Here is a 25,697-nt window from a genome sequence, read left to right on the forward strand (position 1 = left end):
ATACAAGATACTATGTCATTTAATCCCCACAATGACCCTTTGATGAGAATGGCATTATTGTTATCACCTACTTTCACTGATGAAAAAACTGGGCCTTGAATTTCACTAGTACAATGTCTAAATGAGTGCCGTACGTTTAAAAGACCTGCTTGCTTTAACTCCCAAGAATATCCAGCAATTCTTTCTCAGATCTCGTTCTTCCTAATCCTAGACATCTTTGCTGAAAAAAAAAAAAGAAGGAAACTTGCCAAGAGGTTAACTATGGTCTGGAATATTACAAGTAATTTTTACTTTTTCTGTATTTTCCGATTTTTCTGCAACAAACTTGCATTCGTTTTCCAATTTAAAAATATAAATAAATGAGAAAAGGAAGATTCATGATTAATCCCAGCTATTTAATTTGCCTCCCTAATGTATCCCCATAAGTGACGTGTTTTCACTCTGTCACACCTCCCTTGTTAACCCTTTGCATTTCTGTTACTCTCAGTGTTGTGTCCATGTGTGTTTGCCCCAGTCACTTGGCTGGCAAGCTCCTTAAAGACAAGGCAGTCTCTTGGTATGGCACCTTATATTTTCATATCCTCTTGCATTTAGTTACTATTTTGACATTACAAAAAGAACATATGCTCCATAAGAACAACTTTTAAGTTATTTATTATGTATTCTCTATTAAACAAATTTCTATATTTGAAAATTTGGGCTGAAAATATCCTTGTGCTTAAGGACTATCCTACACTTGGGGGGCTTTTTTTTTTTCCGAATAGATGTCTTAATTAGCAGATAATCAAGTTAAAGGCTTTGGACACTTTTAACACTTGGATTCAAATTGTCTAAGAGCTTCCTTGAAGAGGGGTACACTCTCAGCAATGTGTGAGTGTCAGCTGCATCCTTGCCAACACTGGCCATTTTCATTTTTAAAATAGTCTTGGCCAGTTTGACAGGTGACAGTGATATCTCCTGATTGCTTTAATTAATATTTCTTAAAAAATTGAACATTCTTTCACATGGTTATTTTACAATTTAATATCCTCTTTCTAATTTTAATCATTATATTTATTAATGTCTTATTTATTTGTATGAGCTCTTGTGATAAAAGTTTAATAATCTTTTGACATATTTACTAGAAATATTTTTCCCAGTCTGCCTTGTAATTAAATGAAGTAAGATTTTAAATTTTACACAGCCAAGTCTGAAGATTTTTCAATTACTTCTAACTTAGATATTACTCCCTGTTTTCATTTAATTTTATTTTCTTTCTCTTTTTTCAAGATTCTCATATTTTCAGTAATGACTTCGTGCTTACAACAAATGTTAAAGTGAAAAGCACAACTTAAAGTCAGTTCGTTAGAATAGATGGGGAATGACTAGTGAATGGAGTGGTTGATTCAGATGTTGTTTTTCCAAGGGCTAACTAGTACCCTGCTGCTTTCCTGCTTACTGAGTATGAATATCTCTGTCCTGGATTCCACAGTATTTCAGAATTTCAAGTTTGGTATCCTACCTCCACAGGCAAAGAAAGAGGAGACAGATAAAGAGGAGAATTCTTTAGTGATGACGTTCTCCAAGGGCTGTTTCCCTTCACGCCCTTGTTTCCTTGGCTCTTTTCTCTGCCTCTCCAGTGAAGAATGTGTGGAATGTGTTCATTCCCTTCTTCTAAGAAGCCTCCTTGGCCGCCACCTAAGGTCAGATGCTCCCACTTCGTACTCCAGGATAGTACTTGCCTCAACATAGCCGCCGTACTCTCTTACTGCACTTTCTTTTTATTAGTTGCCCTCAGATCACAGCTAGAATGTAAGTTCTTTGAGGGAAGGGACTACTAAAATAAATAAAGATCGCAGTGGTTTAATATAAAAACTAAAGCATAAACTCTGCAGAGAAATAGGACCACATTAGAACCTCTCTCCCCAACCCCACATTCACTTCTTGGGGTCTAATAGTTGTCTTAAGACAAATGACTCAAATTCACAGCCATCAGCATGTACACTGTTCTTCCTAGCATTCTGGCTGATTATTTTAGGACATTGCTGCTAACCACCAATATGCTTCTTGCCTGTAGACTTCTATTCTTGCCTGTAGGGACCTGGATTACTCTCTGTCTGTAAGAGCTACAAAACTCAAGGCCCCAAAAAGAGAGATTCTGATCTTGACTACAGCTAGTTTGATATGGTCTCATGGCAATTCAGGGGAGCTACTTAACTTTTCTGAATGTCAACTGCCTTATTTACAACTATGGGAATAATAACAACTACCTTAAACCTTGTTGGATGCTCTTGAATTTTATTACATGAGGTAAAGCATGAAAAAGTCTGGCCTGTAACTGGCTCTCAATAAATGCTGCTTCATTTCCGTCCTTGGAGTTGCAAGTGCTACATCACCAGCAGATAGTTACCCCAGAATAATCCACTGATGAAAGTCGGTGGCCAGACCAGTGGTCAGCCAAGCCCTTTATCTTAATCCTGGCTCCAGGCTCTCAGTTATGGCCCAGATTTACATTTGCCCTGAGAAACACGGATCTACTTAAAAGGCCAGTCTGGGATGAGCTGGTTCTAGTCTTGACTCAGTCTAGTGCCCAGAGTAGTTTAAACTCTCACGTGGCTTTTCTAATAATAAACTTTGTCTTATATAATATGAATTATATTAGTCTCCCCATGAGATTATAAGTAACCTAAGGACTAGGAGAGTGTCTTAGTCATCTCTTTGCACATTATGGCATCTAGGGCAGTGCTCAATAACCAGAGAGGCATAGTAATACTCTTTGAATTAGATTTCCCAATCACCCCATATTTAGAGAAAAGGTATTATGCCTCAGTTGGAAAAGTAAGAAGACTGAGCCCCAAAGAATCATCAGCACAGTTGTCTGCCAACCCAAGAATCTGTCTTGAGTGTTCATCCCCTCCACACGAGACTTGGGGATCCCATACTGGTTAGCTTCAGCCAAACAACATAACCTAATCCTTCTTTCCAGGGGTTGGTTTAGCATGAATCAAAGAGGCTTGAGGGGGGTATCCTTTGAAAAGTGTCTGCTATTAAAAAGAAACACATGAGAAGAGAGAATCTGACTTCTTTGGAAAGATGCTGTCCTATCAGCATGTGACCATGAGGGGAATAACCTGATGAACAAGGCCCACATGTCAAGAAGTAGAAAGCGTGGAAGCATCCAGCTGGGATGATGGGATGCAGCTGTGGCTTAAGGGCCCTGGATCCAGCCACCTCTGCACTTCTTGCTATGTAAGATATTAAATGTGCTCATTATTAAAGCCAGGCAATTTTTCTGTAGCCCAAAGCAGCCCTAATCCCAAGCCCTTCCAGGAGGTCATAGGAAAAAACCTTTTCCTGGATCTAGGTGCAGCAAAGGTTTTTGGTCTGATCTAAGCTGAGGGAGCACATCAGTCACCTGGTCAGTCTTTGTCTTGATTTAAAGTTTGCACATGGCACACTGTTCTCTGTGAAGTCCTTGCAGCACTAGAGTAAGATTCAAAACATCTTGCTTGCCCTCAAGGAAATTTAAGTCCCCCCAGAGGCCTGAGATGTGATCTGCCAGCCTGATCTTTATGTGATAGCAGGCCCTTCCATTTCTTATCGCTTCAGCGCTGGATGCACAGTAGGTCCTCAGACAACATATGCATATTGCTTGACTGATCAAGTAACTCCAAGTAATGTGCTTCCAGGGAGCATGATCCCCAGAAGCAGAGGAGAGAAGGGAAAATGCAGGAGTGAGAGGAAAATGTAACCTCACTTTATTTCTGTGGTGAAAAATTCATCCTAGCTTTTGCTCTGAAGCATTACCAGGCCTCGTCTCAGAAACTGGCAGTGACTTGCACTAAGAGTTCCGAAGCCCCATGTGGATGTATGAGAGGCATCTCTTCAATTATACAGCCGAGGCTGTTCCGTGGAACTCCTTCCAAATTACCCTCTTAACGTGGTGATTATTTTTTTTGTATGTGTGCCCTGAACAGATTCTTAAATCTGGAAGCAGAGAAGAAACTTGGGGGACATGTGTGTTTGGATGACAAAAATCCTCCTTTGTGAGTCTGAATTCCTTTCAGCTATTATGTGTTTCATAAACATCACAGTGAATTGGCAGACACTCTGGCTCAGGCATTTGTGGAAATCTTTTATTTTTTTTAAGGACAAAGTGAAGCCTTGTCTTCTCATTTGTTATGTTTTATTTTTCTTGTGTTATATATGAAGTTCTACAGTGGAATCTCTTCTGACCTTTGATAGAGAAGATAACTGGGACTAAACTATTATTTAACTTCCAGAGTACTAACTTGTGTTTTACTTCCTATAAGTAAAATAGAGCTCTAAATTTGGGCTTTTCTATTACTCTTCTCTGCCTCTAGGTTCTGTGCTCCTCACGCCCTGCTACAGGGTGTCCCAGGCCAGAGGAAAACAGGAGAGCTAGCTCTCGGGCAGAAACAATGGAAGGTGTGGACGGAGGACAGCAGGGTCTTAATCTGGCTGTGATCAATAGCCACCTGAGGGGTGTGGTGAAAAGGGCCATTAGAAATGAAGGTTAGGGGCCCTTCACAATGATCTGTAAGAAATAAGAGGTTTGGGCTTTACTCTGGAGACAGTGGAGATCCAGAAAACATGTATTTGAGCTGAGGGGTTGTCTTGGTTGGGTTTCCCGGAAGCAGACACTGAAAGGAGGATTTGAACCCAAGGAGTTTGTTTGGGAGGCAGTCAGGCAATGGGAGGGTAGTGGGGAAGTGACGTTGAGAACAGGAACAGCCAACAAAGCAGAGCTGTTGGTTAAATGTACCCCAGATGAATACCGTTAGGGCAGAGCTGTCTAAGCCCTGTGGTTCACAACTAAGGCTCCGAATCTCGGTTTTATTCTACCCCATAACTGGTGGATGAAACCTCAGAGGAGAAGGGACTCCACAGCAACAGACAAGTGAAGCCTGATGTTCAGAAAGTTTGAGAAAACACTTCAGTTGTCATCAGGAACATCGATGAAGATTTGTGATGAATTTAAGTCCGGGTGCGTAGATCAGGGCAACAGGAGACAGAGACACAGGCCATGGTGGTCCAGGGCAAGAGATGATGAAAATTCTAGAAGAAGATAAGACCAAGATGAGAAGAAGACAGGACCTCACACTTACCTGCTGGTGGCTGCCAGGTTTTGAGAGAGCAGATTCTCAGAACTGAGCTATAAAGTAAGGGCCTTGTTGAAAACATGGCCAAGTCCCCAGTTCCAGAAGGAAAGTTCATTTTCAAAGTTGGTGGTCAGGCCTAGGTTCAGGTTCCCATGTGAGCTGTTGAATTTGAGACTCTCAAATTCCTTCTGAGGAAGGTCAGTGTTAGTCCAGGAAACCAGCTGCAATACAGGACCAATTAAGTAGTGACAGCGGGAAAGTGGAGGAACTGTGGGGAGCCCAGCACATCGTTATGGATGGAGAGTCTCCAGGCTCATGTCTGGGGGATCGGGTGGGGCATCAGAGAGTGGGCATGTCTGCTCTACCCTCTAACTGCAAGAATACCATTCAGTGTGCAGAAATTTAATCAAACTACCTAACCTTGACCTTTCTTTTTTCTTTGCAAGAATTCTTAAGGGGTTACAGGGAAGACAGAAATGAGAGATTTAAAATTTCAATGTGATATTCTATCATATTCTTAAGACAAAAGTGGACTGTTTTAGATACCTCATATAAATGGGACCACACAGTATTTGTCCTTCTGTGACTGGCTTATCCCACTTAGGATAATGTCCTCAAGATGTATTCATGTTGTCTCATACGGCAGAATTTTCTTATTTTTAAGGCTGAATAATAGGCCATTATATAATTATATCACATTTTCTTTCTCCATTTGTCCTTTGGGGAGGAATGGGGAGTCATTCAACATGTATAAAGTTTCAGTTATGCATGATGAGTAAGTTCTAAAGATCTGCTGTACGACGCTCTCAGTTAACATTACAGTGATGTACACTTAAAATTTTGTTAAGAGGGTAGATGTCATGCTAAATGTTCTTATCACAATGAAAAGAAGAAGAAGAAGGAGGAGAGGAGGAGAAGAAGAAGAAGGTGGAATTCCTTTTGTTATAAGTTTTCCTTTGTTTGTTTTTCGCCCAAGCCATGAAATAACAGGGTACCTAAAACTTTCCTCTATATGCTGAGTCAGCCACAAATAACAGAAAGTGTACCATGAAAGAGAGGGAGCTGCTTTAATTCCCGAGCCGTCTGCTGCCATCACAGGAATGACTGTGAGATGGAAGGCTCAGGACCAGCCCCAACACAGAGAGCAGAGAGAAGGAAAATGAACTCAAGCTAGAAAATCATAAGCCTTAGCTAAATCTCAGGCTTCTCCTGTTTTCCTATGTAAAATAAAGTGACTTCTAGAAATGGAGAAAATAATTTTGCCCCAGAGGCTCATTACAGGTAAGGATGACCTACTCGGACATATCTGCCCTCTAGGCTTCAGGGAAGCTATCAGAAAGAAACTAAGCATGAATCAAAAGTACAGGCAATACTGGAATAACTTAGATGTCAACCATATGGGCTGGTTAAATAGCAAATGGATATGCTGCCTCTAGAAATGACAGTGATGATCTATGGGTTTTTTTGTTTTTGTTTTTGTTTTTTTGGAGAAGAGTACATCTCTTTTTTTTTTTTCTAATTTATTTATTTTATTCATTTATTTTTGGCTGTGTTGGGTCTTCGTTGCTGTGCACGGGCTTTCTCTAGTTGCAGTGAGTGGGGGCTATTCTTCGTTGCGGTGCGCAGGCGTCTCATTGCGTTGGCTTCTCTTGCTGCAGAGCACGGGCTCTAGGCACGCGGGCTTCAGTAGTTGTGGCGCATGGGCTCAGTAGTTGTGGCTTGTGGGCTCTAGAGCACAGGCTCAGTAGTTGTGGCGCACGGGCTTAGTAGTTGTGGCGCACGGGCTTAGTGGCTCCACGGCATGTGAGATCTTCTCGGACCAGGGCTCGAACCCATGTCCCCTGCATTGGCAGGCAGATTCTTAACCACTGCGCCACCAGGGAGGTCCCTATCTATGTTTTTTGACATGGAGAGATGCTCACTCCACATAGTGTTAGTTGAGAAAACAATAAGTAAAAAATAAAATAAACAGCATTATGATGTTGCACTGGTTTAAAATGCATGACACTGCATTGGTGTAATGCATATTTTTAAAGTCTGGTAGGAAAAACAAAGTGTTAGTGATGTTTATCTCTAGGTGATGAGTGTAGTGATTTTTTAAATCTATATCTTATATTTTTAACAGCAAAAATAGATGTCTTGTGTATTTTTTTAAAAGCATAGTCAATAAGGATTTTCTTAAAAAATGTTATCCCTCCCTCTCCCAAAGTGATGCAAGTATTGTCCTGGATTGAGGGACTGAAGAAAAGCCAAATATTCCTGAGTAGGAAAGGATTAAAATAAAAATTCTTGAAAAATAAAAAATAAGATTTTTTCTTCAATGACATGTGTTATCTCATGGTGGGATAATTAACACAAGTCATGGAGAGAAAATGGTACAATTATATTTAATGGGTTCCAAAGGTTGTTGTCTATTTCAACCTTTACCTCTGATTAAAATTAGCAGACAGATGTAACCTGTGTGAACTTTTTGCCTTCTTATCAAGAATTACTACAGGGATAGTAGATTAGGTAATTGTTCCACCTATTATATGATATATTATTTCAGCAGTGTCTATAAAATCCAAATAAAGAGAAATCTCAATAGTGTTGGCATGATAAAATGAAAATTATTAATAAGAATAAAGTTCATCGTAGTCAGACAAATATATTAAAGAACAACAGTATGTTAAGTGTTGGCAAAATTATACTGCAAGGTCAATCTGTTTCTCTAAAGAGTTTTTCTTAGTGAGTAATTAGTACAAAAAATGCCGATGACTCGTGTATCACACAGATAGTGAAGAAAACTGAGGCATGCATGACAGGAAGCAGATGGATCATCTAATTATTTTTCAATTACAGGTGACACATTGAGTGCAAAAATCTGCAAGTCATCCATCTGTCCAGCTGTTTCTTATAATAAATAAATACGCTATTTCATTAGGGCAGCATGTCATAAAAAACAAAAATAAAAACAGCCCACACACAACGTATATGCCCTGAATGGAACCCCAGGAGGGAAGAATGTTGGCCCAACCAGGGTGGGCCTGTGTGGGTGGAGGCTGTAGGCACCAGGAGGTGGGTGCAGCAGAGGACGGTTAGTTGCCTTTAGACAGGGGCTATTAATGGTTGGGAAGTTTCTTTTTCAGATAGATGAAGTACGGTTTAGTAATCTGGGTGTTTCCCAGCAACAAATACGTATGGCAAACTATCATCCAGCTTGCCTATGTATAATAAAGTTTATTACACCCATTTCAGACTCTCTGTGCAAACTTGCAGTGCCATAGAGCTGACGGAGAGAGATCGGAGCCAACCTCCAGTGCTGTCATTAAAAATTTTTTAACTGAAACTTTTATTGAAATAATTGTAGATTCACATGTAGATGTCAGAAATAGTACAGAGATTTTTGTATACTTTGCCTAGTCTCCCCAGTGGTGACGTGCAGAACGGTAGAATGATATCACAACCAGGATACTAACATCAGTCTTATTCAATTATTTATTGACTGATTTTTCAGATTTCCCCAGCGTTTTTGTACTCGTGTGTGTATGAGTGTGCTTAAATTTTGAAAATCTTCATCCATTGAATTATAAGAGAAGTCTTTATTCTCAAGATTAACAGCTGGACTATTATGTATTCTCACAGGTTCCCCCTGTTAGAGTGGGAAGGGGTGAGGGGAGGTAGGAGACACGCTGAATCAACTCATCAAATAGCATATATTTATTGACTGCTGACTATTTTCTCAGCTGAATCTTAGAAATTTGTCCTATCTTTAAGTATTATATGCTAACAAGGACTTATAGAGAGTGAAGTGCTACTTGCTTTCTAAACAGCATCACTCTAGCTCATACATCTGCTCTACACCCTCCATCCATACATCCCTAGGCTGGTGTATCCTTCGCTATCTGACCAGTGGCCACCTTTATTCCAAAGCTATGTCTTTGAAAAATCCAAAGTAAACTGAATTTTATGCAATGCTAAGGACTTAGGTACTGGCCTCAGACAGATCTAGGTTCAAATGCCAGATCTTTACCTACCTGGTTTTGGACGATTTATCTAAACTCTTCCAGGAATCAGCTTCTACATCTGAAATATGGGGCTAATAAGAGCCCTTATCTCATGGGATTGGGATAGTAAATAAAACATTTCCTGCAAAGCACTTCCCAAGGAGTTTAACACATAATATGCCTAAATACATTATTATCTGTATATTATATTAATGTTACATGGCTATAGAGTCAAATAGTTATATTGCATTTTCTTATGATCTTTAATAAATACAAGGAAATTTTATTTTGAGGAAAAAGCAGCAGTCTTTTGTAGAGAGAAGAAATTCTGTGTCGTCTGAATACACTATTTCTCAGTGCCATAGTCTTGGTAGTTTGAGACAGAAGCTTTCCTTAGAGCAGGACGTTTGCACTCATGATTGTGTGTGGGAAAAGGACTGGCATGTCCATGACACACACCTCTCTGGTGGGGCATGAGTTCAATGCCCTTGATGTCCTCCATGGTGTGGTGAGAGGGCTACACAGATGTCAGTTACTGTTTTATGGGGACCCAGGCTTCTATGAGATGTGTTGGTAGGACTAGTTCATGGGTAAATTTAGTGACAGTATTCTCCACACCAGGCATAAGGACTTATGGTGTGAAGTCATTTCTAGGCAATATACAGGATGTAGTTTGGACACCAGCATATTGAAAGTTGGGCACTGTGCTGTGATTTTTTAGGACAATTGGCAGTCTGCTGTAGACAGGGAGCTTCCTGCACCAACACTCCCTATCCAGGATTTCTGATTGGGGCATGTTGATATTCTGGTTGCCATGTTCTCCTCTCAGCAGGCTTCAGGTTGACTGCCTGGTGAAGAGTCCAGAAAGAAGAAAATACTGTTTGTAAGCAAAATAGAAAGGAAAGAAATGGCCCTGGCCGCAGATAGATAAAGAATAGAAAATCTGAGCCCATTTTACTTTGCTTTCAATATGTTTCAAAGAAGAAAGCAAGAAAGAGGGTTAGTGTCATGGAATGGTAGGTTTGGGGTGCTGCTGGACTAAAACTTGCTTTGCTGTAAATGAGGTTAAGGATGGGCTGCTGTGCATGAAGGGCAAAACTGCACAAGACAAATATCCACTAGCAGTACTTTAGCAAAATCAGGGGCTTGACTTTGCACCAGCTCCTTTTCCATGGGAATTGTCTCTGAGATAGCCACCATTTCTGGAGCACTTACTATGCTAAGCACGGTGTTAAGTACTTTCAGTGAATATGGAACTGGTAACATGGGCCTCATTGCACAAAGAAAGGACAGTTCAGCCATTTATCTGAGGTCACCTGGCAAGTAAGTAACCAACTGGACCTAGACTCGAAACGTTGGTAAGGTATTTGAGTGCTCAGATCCCTGGATTTCAACAGTCTGAATATGCCTTTCTGCTCATTTGCATCTGTTCCAGGAATGTCTGTTCTGTTTTCACACATCCCTATTGTCTCTCAGTGTTTGAAGAAAAGCAGCCAGTTACTGCAGTGTGTGGCCATTTACCGCTAATGACGCCGGTGGCTCTTTGAATGGAAGGTAGGCGCTGCCACTGATTTATGAGACTCTAAAGTTGCCGTTCCTCGTGCACTAAGATCAGGTCCCGGCTGCCGTGTGACGAGGCAATAGCACAACTCGGGACTTGCTTGCCTCTGCTGCGGCAAGTCCTTCCTTCAGTCAGGGGTGAGGCAAGGTGGCAAATCCAGTTTGGACTCATCACAGGGGCTGTGAGGTGGCTCCTAACCCCCTCTCTGCAGCAATGCTGGAGTAAAACACGGGGGAACATGTTTTATTCTAACAGGAACCAGGATTCCATTTAGGGAGGGAAAGACATACATGGAAAATCAAGTGTTTGGTGCCAAGTGGGACTCAGGGACCTGGGAATCAGATGGCATCAAGGATTTCAAAGAAAAGGCCCATGTACCTCTGCGTGGACACAGGCAGGAAGAGGATGAACAAGAGAAGAAATCAGAGGAGAAAATGGATTTGGGGCTGGGTCCTGAGCGATGAAGTTGCCAAAAAGTTCTTTGGAGAGGAGAAATCGTCCACTTCATTTGCTCTGTGAGGTGGATGTCAAAGTGACACCCACTCTGTGAAGCCGTGCATGTTTCATGTGAGTTGTAAGTGTGGGTGGGAGGTGGATGAGAAATCAATGAAGGGACTGAACTTTAAGTCTGGGTCAGTGTGAGGAACAAGAGTATCGAATGGCAAATCTGGAGCCCAAGACATAGAGGAGGACACAAGACTGTCAGTCCCTGGGGGGGTTCTCAGAAATAGCGAGAAGGGCTTTGGACTCCCACAAGCCATGGAATTGTATATGTGTTTTTTGTTTGGATGGTTGGTTGGTTTTTATTAAGACTGTATTTTTTTATAGCAGCTTTAGATTCATAGCAAAATTGAAGGGAAGGTATAGAGATTTCCTATATGCATCCTGTCCCCACACATGCATAGCCTCCCCCATTATCAACATCCCGTACCAGAGTGGTACCTTTGTTACAGTTGATGATGTGCAGTGGCATCCATAGTTTACATTACAGTTCACTCCTGGTGTTATACATTGTGTGTTTGGACAAATGAATAATGACATGTATCCAACACTATGGTATTATACAGAGTATTTTTACTGAGCTAAAAATCCCCTGTGTTCTGCCTATTTATCCTTCCCTCCCCACTAACCCTTAACAACAACTGATCTTTTTACTGTCTCCATAGTTTTACCTTTTCCAGAATGTCATATAGTTGAAACCATGTAGTGTGTAGCCTTTTCAGATTGTCTCTTTCACTTAGTAATATGCACTAAGTTGCTTCCATGTCTTTTCATGGCTTGATAGTTCATTATTTTAGGCCTGAATAATATTCTATTGTCTGGATGTACCATGGTTTATTTATCCGTTCACATACTAAAGGACATCTTGGTTGCTTCCAAATTTTGGCAATTATTAATAAAGCTGCTATAAACACCCATGTGCAGGTTTTTGTGTGGATGTAAGTTTTCAACTTTGAGGGGTAAATACCAAGGAGCATGATTGCTGGATGATATGGGAAGAGTACATTTCATTTTGTAAATCACCAAACTGTCTTCCAAAGTGGCTGCATTCCCACCAGCAATGAATGAGGGTTCCCATTGCTCCACTTCCTCACCAGCATTTGGTGTTGTCAGTGTTCCAGATTTTGGCCATTCTAATAGGTGTGTAATGGTATCTCATTTTAATTTGCATTTCCCTGATGACATATGATGGCATATGATGTGGAGCATCTTTTCACATGTTTATTTCCCATCTGTATATCTTCTTTGGTGAGGTATCTGTTAAGGTCTTTGGCCCATTTTTTAAATCATAGGTTTGTTTTCTTATTGTTGAGTTTTAAGAGCTCTTTGTATATTTTGAATAACAGTCCTTTATCAGATGTATTTTGCAAATATTTTCTCTCAGTCTCTGACTTGTCTTCTCATTGTTGTTATATGTGCTTTTTAAGGGGGGGGCACATGTTCAAAGCCATCTACCTAGATATCCATGGTCAAGGGGCTCTTACTAACATCCTGTTTACATATTTTTTTTCTTACATATCTTTAGTTAGGGGCCTAGAATATGTCATTTGGTTATAAGTATGGACTTTGTAGACGCAGATGGGGAACTCTGGGGAAAGAGAGTTGCTTTGCTTACAAGGGCCACCCAGGAAAGTTAGTCACACCAGTCTCCATCTCTGGCTATGTCATGCACAGATGACATCTCTGTCTCCTGCCAATCAATGTGTAAAGAGAACGGCCGCTCACTTGAAGATTCTCAGAAGTATCACGTGTTCAAATTCTGGGCTCTCAGTCCCTGAGAAGCCCACTTGCCTTGAGTTTAAAACTTAACTTTTTGTTGAATTTTTATGCCAATTTTATTGAATTCAGTCAAAAAGGGAAATGCACAAACCTATGATATATGATCCTATTTCTAAGTAGTGATTTAGTTTACAGTTTTTCTTTGAGACATAGCTTCTCTTTAAAGTACATATTTATTCAATTATTTGGGTCTCTGGGCAAGTGACTGCCAAGGCCAAGGCCTCTTCAGGGAAGAACATTACTGGGAGTGGAAAAAAAACCCAAGGAATTTTGGATCTGCTTGTTAGGTATACAGATTGTGGGTTTTCTAAATGAAAGATTGCAATGTCACACCAATAAACCAGCAATAGAAAAGCACCTCTATGTCTGTAATTGGAGGATTGTGAACGGGAGGGATTTGGATGCAGTCTTAATGTGAATCAGTCGGTTGTTACAGAGGAACTCCACATGTTCAATAAAACCACCTAACAAAAATCACACTCAGTTCCTGGTCATGGGACCTGATTCCAGCCCCTAATTTATTTTTATTACATTTGGTAGTCGGGAAACTCACCTTAATACAACAGTTCTGTCAAGGCAGCTTTGGCTTGCTACGTGCATGCAAATGCCTGGCTAAATAGCTCAGCAAATGCGTCACTATTCAGAATGGGTAGGTGCACTTCTGAGAGAGGAGGGAGAGCAGAATCACCCACCGTACCACAGCCTGGTGAGTCAGCAAAATCAAGAGTCAGAAACAGTCTTTAAGAGAAAGTGCAGGTGGGGAGGGGAGCTCTCTGGAGATAGAGTGCAGGACTTGGTACCCAGAGGACAACCTTGGTTCCATTTCAGGGCTCCATTTCTCCAGCACCCACCTCTTCTCGTCTCCACATCCTCACCCTCACCTCAACTGCATTTCAGCTTCCTTAATGATATAGATGACTGTCATTTTCTGAAAGGAGTCCTGTTTTGTTTTTTATTTATTTATTTATTTATTTATTTATTTTTTTTGGCTGTGTTGGGTCTTCCTTTCTGTGCAAAGGCTTTCTCTAGTTGCGGCGAGCGGGGGCCACTCTTCATCGCGGTGCGTGGGCCTCTCACTATCGTGGCCTCTCTTGTTGCGGAGCACAAGCTCCAGACGCGCAGGCTCAGTAGTTGTGGCTCACGGGCCTAGTTGCTCTGCGGCATGTGGGATCTTCCCAGAGCAGGGCTCAAACCCATGTCCCCTGCATTGGCAGGTAGATTCTCAACCACTGCACCACCAGGGAAGCCCAGGAGTCTTGTTTTTATTTTTCACTTCTAGCAGTCCTTCTATCCTCATCACTGCACGTACATTGGTCAAGACACCATTTGAGACTGTAAACCAGGTATGCTGTAAGTTCAGGTTGCACTGCAGGACCCAGGAGCTCCACAACAAAGCACAGGCAGCCTCTTCTCTGTCAGTTTGAATCCCACCTGTTCTTTAGAGTATATTTGTTCCACGTAGACTCCCCTGACTACCTCAACTCACAGGAATTGTACCTGTCTTATTTCTTAGAGAACAAATAATGGTACACTTCTTCAGACACATCTTAAATTACCTTAAATTATGGTTATCATTTTATGTGTATATATTTGTCCTATCAGGATATATGTTTGTTCTCTCTTCTTAATTATAACTCATAAAGGCATCAGACCTTGTCTTTAAAATAACTAGCCCCTGCATAATACTGTGCAGTTCCAAAGCCACATCTTGTTGGCCTCCTTGAGGCCAGTTTTAATCCCCTTAAAATCCCATCAGTAAATGTGCTGTGTTCACCCATCCCAATGAAAAATTCAAAGAAATCTATTGGAAAAGCAAAATATAAAACATTAAATCATAATGTGTCCGTGGAGACGCTCAGACATATGCTTATGAATCTTCCTGGGCTTCCAACATGAAAGAACGTTTAATCTGTTTCACTCCAAATGCTCTCGTTCACTTCAATATTGTTCATAGGGAAAGAAAAGCCTATGGAGTTTGTGGAAGTTGGCTTTTGCAATATTCAAATTTTCAGGCTCCATGTAAAAATGTCCCAGAGTTGATTCAAACTTACTTTTACAGGGCAGAGACTGGAAAATCAGCAAGGAGTTTACATGAGCTAATTCATTAAAGAGCCTAGCAGGCCTCCCTTTAGAAAAGACCAAGTAAAAATCCTAGCATCAGAATCTTGAGAACTTTGCTCCAGGAGTTCTTTGCAAAGAAGTCATTATATTTTATAAACCTTTAGAGTACCATAATTGCCCTGCTGTACCTGGGAATGAAAGGTTTTGCCAAACTGTCTATCGGAATAGCTTTAAAATCTCATTTTTAAGTAGAGTTTATTGGCTCTACATTGGGAACATTTTGTTTTGGGGGGGACAAAGGTGCCATCTGCTTGCACTTGAATTTGTTCTGACCTGAGATGTTAATGACATCCCTCCCTGAGAATAAGTGAAGATCATGATTTACCATGATTAACTAAGCAGATGACTGATTTTAGCTCAAATACTGTATTAGCAACCTGTCCACAAGCAAAGAAAGTCCTGGGTTGTTCATTTAATTCCAAACAAAGGGAAGATGCATTTAATAAATTCGCTTTTACCACTTCACTGAAAATTTTACTGATGGGCACAGCTTTTTCCTGCATTTAGGTAGAAGTTATTTCAAGCCTTAGGAGAGTTGAACTCTTGGAGGAAATAGAAGAACACACTGTGCTGTGGAGGAGAGATCAGGATAGTCAAGTCTCCCTTGGAATTCTTTTCTGTAATTGCAGAAGCAAATAGTGCAGGTCAGACATCATTGCAATTATTTCAGCCCAGTTCCTGCACAAACTCAGTGCTCCTTGACGTTTATTCATACCCAAATCCCATACTATTCACCTCCCAGGCTATACTCACTCAATTACCTGGCAAATTCCATATGTCAGGATTGGGCAGATCTTCAAGAAAAAAGACAGCAATCATCATCGTTTTTAGTATTTACTAGTATCAGGACTTGGTGTGGGTGACTGATGACCCTCCAGTAATTGATCTAGGCCAAAGTGAGCTGCCTCATCAAGGTCACGTTCCCTCCCCAGGGACAGCCCTCATCCGACGACTATGTACTGGGGGAGGGAAGTAAAAGCCAGCCTCCTTGCTTCAGAGAGGAACAGCTCTGAAAGGACAACCAGTTTCAGAGATCCTTATAGAATCAGTACTCTATATGATTTCATTGTACAATGCAACTTCCCCCCCCGTCCAATCTTCCTTCCCTCTCCCATCCTAGGTGTTGTTCCTGAAAGCATTCCCCAATAATGCTATTGCATGCAAATCTGAGAATTTTAACATCTATATCCTGGGTCACCTAACCTACAACAGTTGAAACCGGAAGTGATCCAAGTGGGCAGATTCCAAAATGAAATGCTGGTGCTGGATTACTAACAGAACAGCAGGGTAGCAATGAGGACCCCCTCACTGGTGGTAGGCAGAGCAATGAAAGCCCCTGGCATGTAAGTGCAGTAATTGTTAAGCACACTTGACAGGAATGCACTGGTGGGTGCAGTGTCTCACACATTTGAAAGTTTCATAGGAAATAGTAATTATAAGGACTTTGGGTCTGGAGGGCTGTTGATGGGGACAATAAATATGAGAAAAAAAACAACTAAAGACAAAAAGGGGACATGTAAAAGCCAGAGGGCCTTCTTGGCAACACGTAAAGAAACTCCTCTCCTACAACCTGAGGGCAGAAAGGGCAAAGGATCAGGCATAAGACTTAAAGAGTAGCCGAGCTCAAGATAGTGAGGAAGACCAGGTAGAAGCCTCTAAAACTCCACTCCTGCCCCAGCCAAAATAGTAAATCAAAAGCTGTATCCCATCATGGAAGGAATGGCAGAGATTAACACTATCCTTAAAGTCCTGAGGAATGTATGGTCCTTCCTAATCTCTATGCATTCTCTATATTAATGGTCACCTACTAACATGTAACTAGGGCTCTGTTAGTTTGCTCTAGCAAAGATATCATAACAGCTGCATCTGCAACTTTTACTTAGTTTGGTTTACTGTGGTCCACTATCATCCTCCAGGATTCATCTGGTTTTTTCAGAGGCAAGACCTAACCCTCATGCTCTATACTGCTTCCTAGACAACAGATTATGACTTGACAACATCTGCAATTTCTCTTTCAAAATAAGAGACCGAAACCCTAGGAGAACTAATGGAACACCCTCTTGCGTTTTTTTTGGCACTTGTCCTTGGTTATTATTACCATAATATATTTACAAATGTCTCCCCTTGTCCTTTGAGCAGCATGAGAAGGCAGTGCAGTAAAGTGATTAGACATGGGGGCTCCAGAGTCAGGTAGACCAGGGTTTCAGTCTCTGCTCAAATTTTTAATAGCTAGTTTCATTGTGCAGTTTATTTAACCTCTCTAAGCAAGTTTTCTGTTCCAGAAAGGGGAAATAAATTGGCCATTTCCTAAGGTTATCTGAGAACTTCTTGACAGAATATATAGAAAGTGATTATCACAGAGCCAAGCAAACATTTCCAAATAAAAGTCTTACTATTATGATTATGATTATGCTTATGACTATGATTATTATTAAGAATTCTTTGAGTTTCTATCAGGTAATGTACATGGAGCACTGGGTGAATTTTAATAGCAGATGTTCAGTGATTTAGAAACCTTCGTATTTGTTTTAATTCTTAGAATAAGAAGATTGACAAACCCAAGTCACAAAGTTACAAAAACTATATCTCCCAACCAAAAATGGAGGATGGTATGGACTGAATCTTTGTGTCCCCCCAAATTCACATACTGAAGTCCTAAATCCCAAAGTGATTGTATAAGGAGATGGGGCCTTCAGTAGGTAATTAGGTTTAGATAAAGTCATGAGGGTGGAGTCTTCATGGTAGGATTTGTACCCTCCTAAGAAGAGACCAGAGAGCTTGTCAGCTCTCTGTCTCTCTCTCTGCCATTTAAAAACATACAAGGTGCTGCCTGCTAGCCAGAGAGAGAGCGTTCACCAGGAACTGAATTGGCTGGCACCTTGATCTTGGACTTCCCAGCCTCCAGAACGTCAGAAATGAATGTCTGCTGTGTAAGCCACTCAGTCTATGGTATTTTGTTATAGCAGCCTGAGCTAAGACAGAGCATATGATCTAACAAAGGATATTTTTCTAATTGCTAGTATACCTATGTGTAAAGGCTTGCCAACTATTAAAAACAAAAATAGAGTTCTAAGTAATAATGGTTCTTCACAATATGGTTTTTATTGACCCATTTTAACTGAAAAGGGTACACTCACACAATGGGTCTTATTTTGGAACTTGCAGGCTGTCCAGCCACCTCTATAGAGCACAGTCTCTGGAGTCAGAAACGTTCAAGTCTCGTTTTATGTGAAATGCATTCTTTTTTGTCGTAAGCTTGGAAACACTGTACTCTTCTCTCCCATAGTTCCAGTCTTAATTACTGCTCCCTTTGTCAACAGCATTGCTCCCAGTGTTATTTCTCTGATCAGTGCTTTCAGTAGCCATCAACGAAATGGCCATGCCAGGGCCTTATTGCCCATGTATTTCTTCCCTACACTTGGTTGCTCTATGGTGATTATAAATTTTGATTCTTTTAAAGTAACCTTCGTCAGTGCTTCTGCACTGGAGGCAGTTATTTCTGGGGCAGTGGAGACTATTTTGAACTGACCAGGGACTTTTGCAGAAGCTGTTAGGGCAAGTTAACAACTCTGTCTCTGGAGGTAGGCTGATCAGGGTTCAAATCTTGGCTTCCCCACTTTGAACCTGCTTGGCTTTGAGCAGACCATCTTTCTGAACCTCCATATATTCTTCTGTGAATTGATAGCAATCAAATAATAATGCCTACTTGATAGGGCAGTTGTGAGGATTAAGTGTGTTGACCTGTAAAGAGCTTAGTGCAGTACGTGACACTGGATATGCAGTCAACAGGAGTTAGATTTTGCTAAGATCATCACGGATAATACCATGGTCCTTCTAGTTTATTTATTTATTTTTTATTTTATTTTTGGCTTGGGTCTTTGGTACTGTGAGCAGGCTTTCTCTAGTTGCGGTGAGCAGGGCTACTCTTCGTTGCGGTGCGCGGGCTTCTCATCACAGTGGCTTCTCTTGTTGCTGAGCAGGGGCTCTAGAGCGCAGGCTCAGTAGTTGTGGCATGCGAGCATAGTGGCTCCGCAGCATGTGGGATCCTCCCGAATCAGGGCTCGAACCCGTGTCCCCTGCATTGGCAGGCAGATTCTCAACCACTGCACCACCAGGGAAGCCTGGTCCTTCTAAATAGATATACCTTTCGTCTTTTAAATATTGTAGAAGTTATTTTCCTTTCCTTCTTGCTACTGTGAACAGCACTGGAATGAACATCTCTGAATGTATATTTCTCCTTACACTTGTCCAATTATTTCCTTTTATGTGTTCTTAGAACTAGACTTTCTGAATCAAAGGATATGAATTTTTCTATATATGTATATATATACACATATAAATATATATATATATATATATTTAAATCAATACCAAAGTCTAAGAGGAATATATTATCTAGCTAAGTGTACATTCAAAATATTGAAAATCTGGAAAAAAATTGACTGTTACTTGAAATTGACCTGAATATGGAAAATCTACAGCTTGGTAGAAAATGTTGGTGGTCTCAGAAGGAAGCTCATTGGCTCCAGCCTGGAAGATATGCTGTCTCTGTGGCTTCTAAGACTGACTCTGGTCACAGGAGGCTGCTCACACTCAGACAGACTGTCTTTCAGGAAGAGAAAGCCTGGGAGAAAATATACTAGCTAGTGCCCCTCTGCCCAGTATAGAGAGAAATCAGGTCATAGTGAATATTCAGCAAAGCTAAAGGGGAAAGAAAGGAAAGGGAAGGAACTATGGCTAGAGAGTGTCTTAACTCAAGATTAAGAATGTATTCTAGGTTCCTCACTTAATTTACAGAGTTTTAAAGTCCCTAGTTCCTCTGGGCTAAGACCTGTCGCAAAACCTTCTTTCTAGTATTTCCTAATCCCTTAAAATGAGTCATTTGATGATTGCCTGCATTCTTTTTCTTAAAATGTTTTGCATTGCTCCAGTGGAGGTATGGATTTGTCAGCATAGATAATTGTCTGACTGAAGGCTGATGGACATGAAGGAGGGACCTAAAGACTCATTTGCCTGCTAGGGCCCACATCCTACAGGTTCATGGGTCACAGGTGCCGAGAGCTCCAAGAAGTATCGAGGAGGAAACCTCGCAGAAAAGATGTCTCTGAGTTAATACTCTCTTACTATATAATGTGAATCCTTACATAGACTAGAGAAGATTTGACTAAGGGTGATTGTATAGTAGTGAAGAGCTTTTTTTTTCCCTCTTTCTTACAGAAGCCATGTTCAGAAGGTCCATTCTGGTACTAGACTAAAGATATCAACCAATGACCTGACTTCCATAACAAATACAAACAATTACACTCATATGACTTAATACATGCAGATATTGTACTAAGCACTTTAGAAATATAAACTCATTTAATCCTGAGTACAGTCCCATAAAGTGAACAAGATTATAATTCACTTGTTAAAGGTGCAGAAACTAAAGCACAGAAAGGTTAAGTGACTTGCCTAAAGTCACACAGCTAGTAAGTGGTTAAAGAAGCCTGACTTCACATTTTTATACAGGGCAGCATGATCTCAGTAAAGCCTTATAAGTTTCATTAGTCTGGCTGGCCCCCCAACAGCCACCCATATGTCCTTGAAATGGGGTCCCAGCACTAGTAATAACAAGTATTTGTGACCACCTACCTCGTGGCCACCTGCCAAATTCTATGCCCTGTAGATTTTGTTTTACAACTGCCCTGCAAGGCGGGTCCTCAGTCCTTTCATCTATCAAATGTGTTTTATTCACATTTGATAGATGAAGGGACTGAGGCTCAGAAAAATTAAGCTCCTTGTTCAAGGTTACACTGCCAGTGAAGGCCAGAGCTGTCATTATCACCTAAGTCTTCCTGTCCTCAAAGCTCAAGGTATTAACTACTCCCCTGTACTGTTTTAGACATAAATGTTGGGAAAAGCACAAGCCTGGAAGTTAATAGGTGTTGGGTAATTCTAGCCCAGCTCTCCCACCCTATTTTAAAATAAATGCTATCAGGACCAAGGTGAGCGACACTGCGTCCCCACTTTTTTGAGTCAGGCAGTGACTTGCCTGTGGATAGCTGTCGAGGTGGGGCGTGGGTAAGATAGAAACACTGGAAAGCACTACTTCTCATTCTTGGCTCTCTCCACCAGAGCACAGAAAGCTAAAGAATACATTAAAGCAATATTAGTTACTTATTCAAATTATGGCTTTGAGTTCTGATTTATTTACTTTCTGCTTTAAAATCATTCCTTGCAGATTGTATTCATGATTCTCAGAGATTGGCTGAAAGATAGTAGCTATTTTCCTTCTTGGCATGAATCTAAATATAGTTTTGCAATGTGCTTAAATCTTCAAGAAAACGCTATAATGAAAAAGTTATCTTCCTCCGAATAAGTTCAAAAATGACACCATGACGCCAGTTCCTGTGTGTGAAATCTGTCTTTAAAAATGGCACATCTGTTTATCACGTATCACTACAGACAGATGTTCAGTTTGTGAAAGGATGTGTGTTTTTTAAATTTCGGCATTTGTGTCACTCGCCTGTCCCCATTATCCATCTGGCATCTTTCTACGAATCCCCTAGAAGCTATGAGGCACCTTTTGGGACACACAGTTGGGATCATTAGATTGATAACTTTTCAAGGCAAAAGATAATTTTCTTCAGTAAAATGATATAATTTAAAGAATGAGTTTTTTCTGACAACATAGCCAGATGAAAGGCAAAGTAGTGGAATGTAGAAGTGGGTTGTTCTCCACAGGTGCCTGAGCACCCCACTGGCTGGGCTGCATCTTGCCAGGAGCTCCATCACATGTCAGATGTACAATGAGGGTGTGTCAGACTTGGGTTTGGAAAACAAATAGCTTATTACAAAATGCCTCATCTTAATTAATGAAGACAGATTAGTATGCTTCAGACCTTATACTGAGTCAATACTGGATAATACTTTTTTTAAACTTTAAGAATGGTAATGTTTTAAAGACATAGAGCAATGTGTGTAACTTTGTATAATTTAAAAATTAAGGCAAGCAACTGGTTTTATTGTTGACATTTTAATACTCTTATTCTGTCATTAATGAATTGTGAAAATGAAGTCTAAATGCTGAACCTGTATGGATGCTATTCAAATAGTTGGGATGCCTTCTCCCCAGGAAAAGACATGAAAAATGAAATGTCAGTGTGGGACATTGGATTTGAGTGTGTTCTGGAAAGGAGTGGTCTTGAGTGGGGGCGTGTTTTCTATATTCATCAGCAATTTGAAAACAAATTGGAATTATTTCTGATATGGAGAATACTGAAGGATTCCTTACACAGAAATTGAGCCAAGGGATTCAATTCTATATATATTCACCATGGATGCTCTGGGTTCATAAGAGGAGGGGTTCATAAGAACCCCTCCTCCACACTATCCCTCCTCCCCCGCCAAAAACTGCCACAAAGCTTAGGCTAGAAAACACTTCTAATTGAAGGATAAAAATACCTACTATTTACTGAGGGACCATTTTGTAAAAGGTGCTTAAAATGTATTCTTTTTAACCCTCACAATAACGCTATAGAGTAGATTTTTAAACCCATCATGTGAAAGGTGAGGTCCAGAGAAATTCAGTAACTTGCTGAATATCACCCTCTGGAAGTGATGGATTCAAACATAGGGCTGCCTTACTCCACACCATGATCCTAACTACTGTGTGTTTCTGCGTACACCACACACACACACACACACACACACACACACACACACTCTACAAGAAAAATAATGGTATTATTCAGCCCAAGTGTGCTGGAGCCACAGAGAAGGAGAGATGAACTCCAAATAAAGATAAATCCTAGATTGTGTAAGTTGACTTTTACAAAGTACAATTTTGAGATGGTAAATTTTGACAAAATAAACTCCAAATAGCAATGCATGGAAACTACTATATTGTGATAAATTTATTGTGACCAGACAGAAATGTATTCAGAAACAAACTGAATAAATTCACTTCAGACAGATCCAGGATACTGATCTTATTTGGTTAGAGAATACTCGTTTACTTACTAACATTAAGGACAAATGTTACATTTTACTCAGTATCTACAGGTCATCTTTTCCACTAGATTTCAGAATTTTTGTGGTAAAGCAGGAATTATACCAACTAGTCATTTATGATATGTTATAAACATGCGAAAGAGTATGATCTTATTTTATGGTTGAGGACTAATTAAAGGTACCACCGGCCAGGTTGGGGAATAGACTGACTTTCATTTGGTGTAAAATAGAAGGTTATAAAAATAAACACGACTGTAAAGGTAAACAACATTCAGAACAGTGCCTAGCACGTAGTATGGACTTAATAAATATTTGATGAAAAGTGATTGAATGACAAATGCCGTATATCCATCTATTGCTGTGTGGTATGTGGAACACTTTTTTCTTCCAGTTTTGTTAAGATATAATTGACATACAGCACTGCATAAGTTTAAGGTGTACAGCCTAATGATCTGACTTAGATACATCATGAAATGATGACCACATTAAGTTCAGTAAACATCCATCATCTCCCCTAGGTACAAAATAAAAGAAAAAAATTCTCCTTGTGATGAGAGCTCTTAGGACTTACTCTATAACAACTTTCAGATATGACATAGAGCAGTGCTCATTATATTAACCATGTTGTACATTACATCTTTAGTACTTATTTATCTTATAACTGGACATTTGTTGTGGAACACTTTTAAGGTTCAGAAGTTCATTGGGCGTAAGCAAAATATAATTATCTTGCAATTTTATTTAAAAGCAAATATGATCTATAAAGAAGTTTCTATAAAATGTGCAGGAGAAAAAAATTACAATTATTCCCATAACTTTGTTCCATTTTACAGTAGTTTTGTGTACCCCCAAAAATTACCAAGAAGTCCTTCAAGGGAAGCTATTATTGTCTATTCATTAGGAGGGTTTATGTGGCAGGAAGTAATGCAGCCCTCTTTTCAAGTTGCTCTTCATAGTACTTATTTTACAAAATTATCATAGAAAAGAATCTTCACTCTAACCTGTGTTGCAAAATTGAATGGACTATTTTATTGTCTAAAAATTTCCATGTGGACAATAATCTTAGACTGTACCAGGACACTATGGTTTTATTAACATTGATTTTTTCTAAGGGAAAGGTTCAGAAACAGTCTTATTTTAGTGATGACTGCTCAGTAGTTTACATAGAATAAAATCAGTTTTGTTTTAGAACAGGAAGTACACAACATAAAATAAGGTTAAGATTGATGTTAAAGTAAGACGGCAGTGCTGCCTAGCTGGGAAATAAAAAAAGAAAATATTCAGCTCATTTTTTATAAATTGTTAATCTGGTTTTGTGTTTTGGTTGTTTTTTTTGTTTTACAAAATTGTCAATATTTGTGACAGAGAAGGGAGAGATCAAAGCCTGACTTCCCTAGCCAGCAGCCTGCTCAAAGAAGGAACTGCCTCACCTTAGAATACATTTTGTTTGCAATAGGTTGCTTATAATCCAAATAAATGATTTACTTCTCATTTTATGACTGTGTTTTTAATGAAATATATGAAAAAGGTATTAAATAACTAACATTTATTTCCTTTTTTTTTACAGCTCCCAAATCACTAGAGTTTTTGTCGGATGAGTCAGAATTCACTAAAGAAGCTGTGTTCTGTTTCACTTGCCTCACAGTTTACAACAGCTGTTTATTGAGAACTTACCAAATTCAAGGCACCATGTAGACTAGGAATTGGAGAGATGGTAAGTGGAATCCTTATCCTCAAGGCGTTTCTAACCTGGCTGGGGGAAAGAGGCACATACTTAAAAGGTCGATAACAGTTCCAAGGCTGTTTCAGAGACCTGGTTATTCTCTAAGACCTGCAAGAAAAGAAAAGCACCACCTTTTGCTCCAGGAATTAAGTAGAGGGTCCCCATTAGAGGACTTCCACCCAAATTTATATTGGGTAAGTGTGTTATGCTCCTTGCTCTTGTTCTCTGTCTTTATAATCCCTCTTAGAACTTTATTTCGGCATCCTGATTCTAAGTAATCAGAAGTTTGGATATTTACTCTCAAGATCCTGGGTTTCTCCTACTTCAGTACATGTAAGGGCAAATTCAGCTCACAACCTATGTGAAAATACTCATGTTTTCTGCCTCCTGAATGTGACAGAGAATGGTAATAAATTAAGAAAATGCACAGTTAACCAGAACGAAGTTTCTCACTCTTGACGTTTGGGGCCAGGTAATTCTTTGCTAGGGGTGGAAGAGGCTGTCTGTGCAATAATGCAGGATGTTAAGCAGCATCCTTGGCCTTTACCGGTTAGATGCCAGCAGCTCCCCAAGCCCGTTGTGACAACTAAAAATACCTCCAGACATTGCCAAGTGTCCAGGGCTGGGGGGCGGGGGGCGGGGGCCAAAGTTATCCCCAGCCGAGAACCACTGCCCTGGAATGATCAGTTACACCTCAGAAAATGAGAAATCTATGTGTATATATATGCACATGGAAGATTCTAGCCAGTCTCTAGAGTGAAGCAACAAACAATATTGAGAGATTTCAGCCACACAAACAAACCATCAGGATTCAAAATGCCAGCAATTGCATCTTTTATTAGAATGAATAATTTCAATAATATTTACAAGCTTTGTTAGAGGCTTCTGTATTCTTAATTAACTCACACCCTGACCTACAGGGTGAATTA

The 25,697-nt window shown here is 40.2% G+C and overlaps 1 long non-coding RNA gene across 1 annotated transcript in view; it reads left to right on the plus strand.

Moving 5' to 3' along the window:
* LOC309636199 overlaps positions 1–25,697 on the plus strand; it is an 81,899-nt gene continuing 56,202 nt past the window's right edge. The window contains exon 1 of the long non-coding RNA XR_014249294.1: positions 1–25,697. This exon is cut by the window's right edge and continues 12,055 nt beyond it. This is a non-coding gene — a long non-coding RNA (uncharacterized lncRNA).

The sequence above is a fragment of the Balaenoptera borealis genome (genome assembly GCF_965194805.1).
Source record: "Balaenoptera borealis genome assembly, chromosome: 10".
NCBI lineage: Eukaryota > Metazoa > Chordata > Mammalia > Artiodactyla > Balaenopteridae > Balaenoptera > Balaenoptera borealis.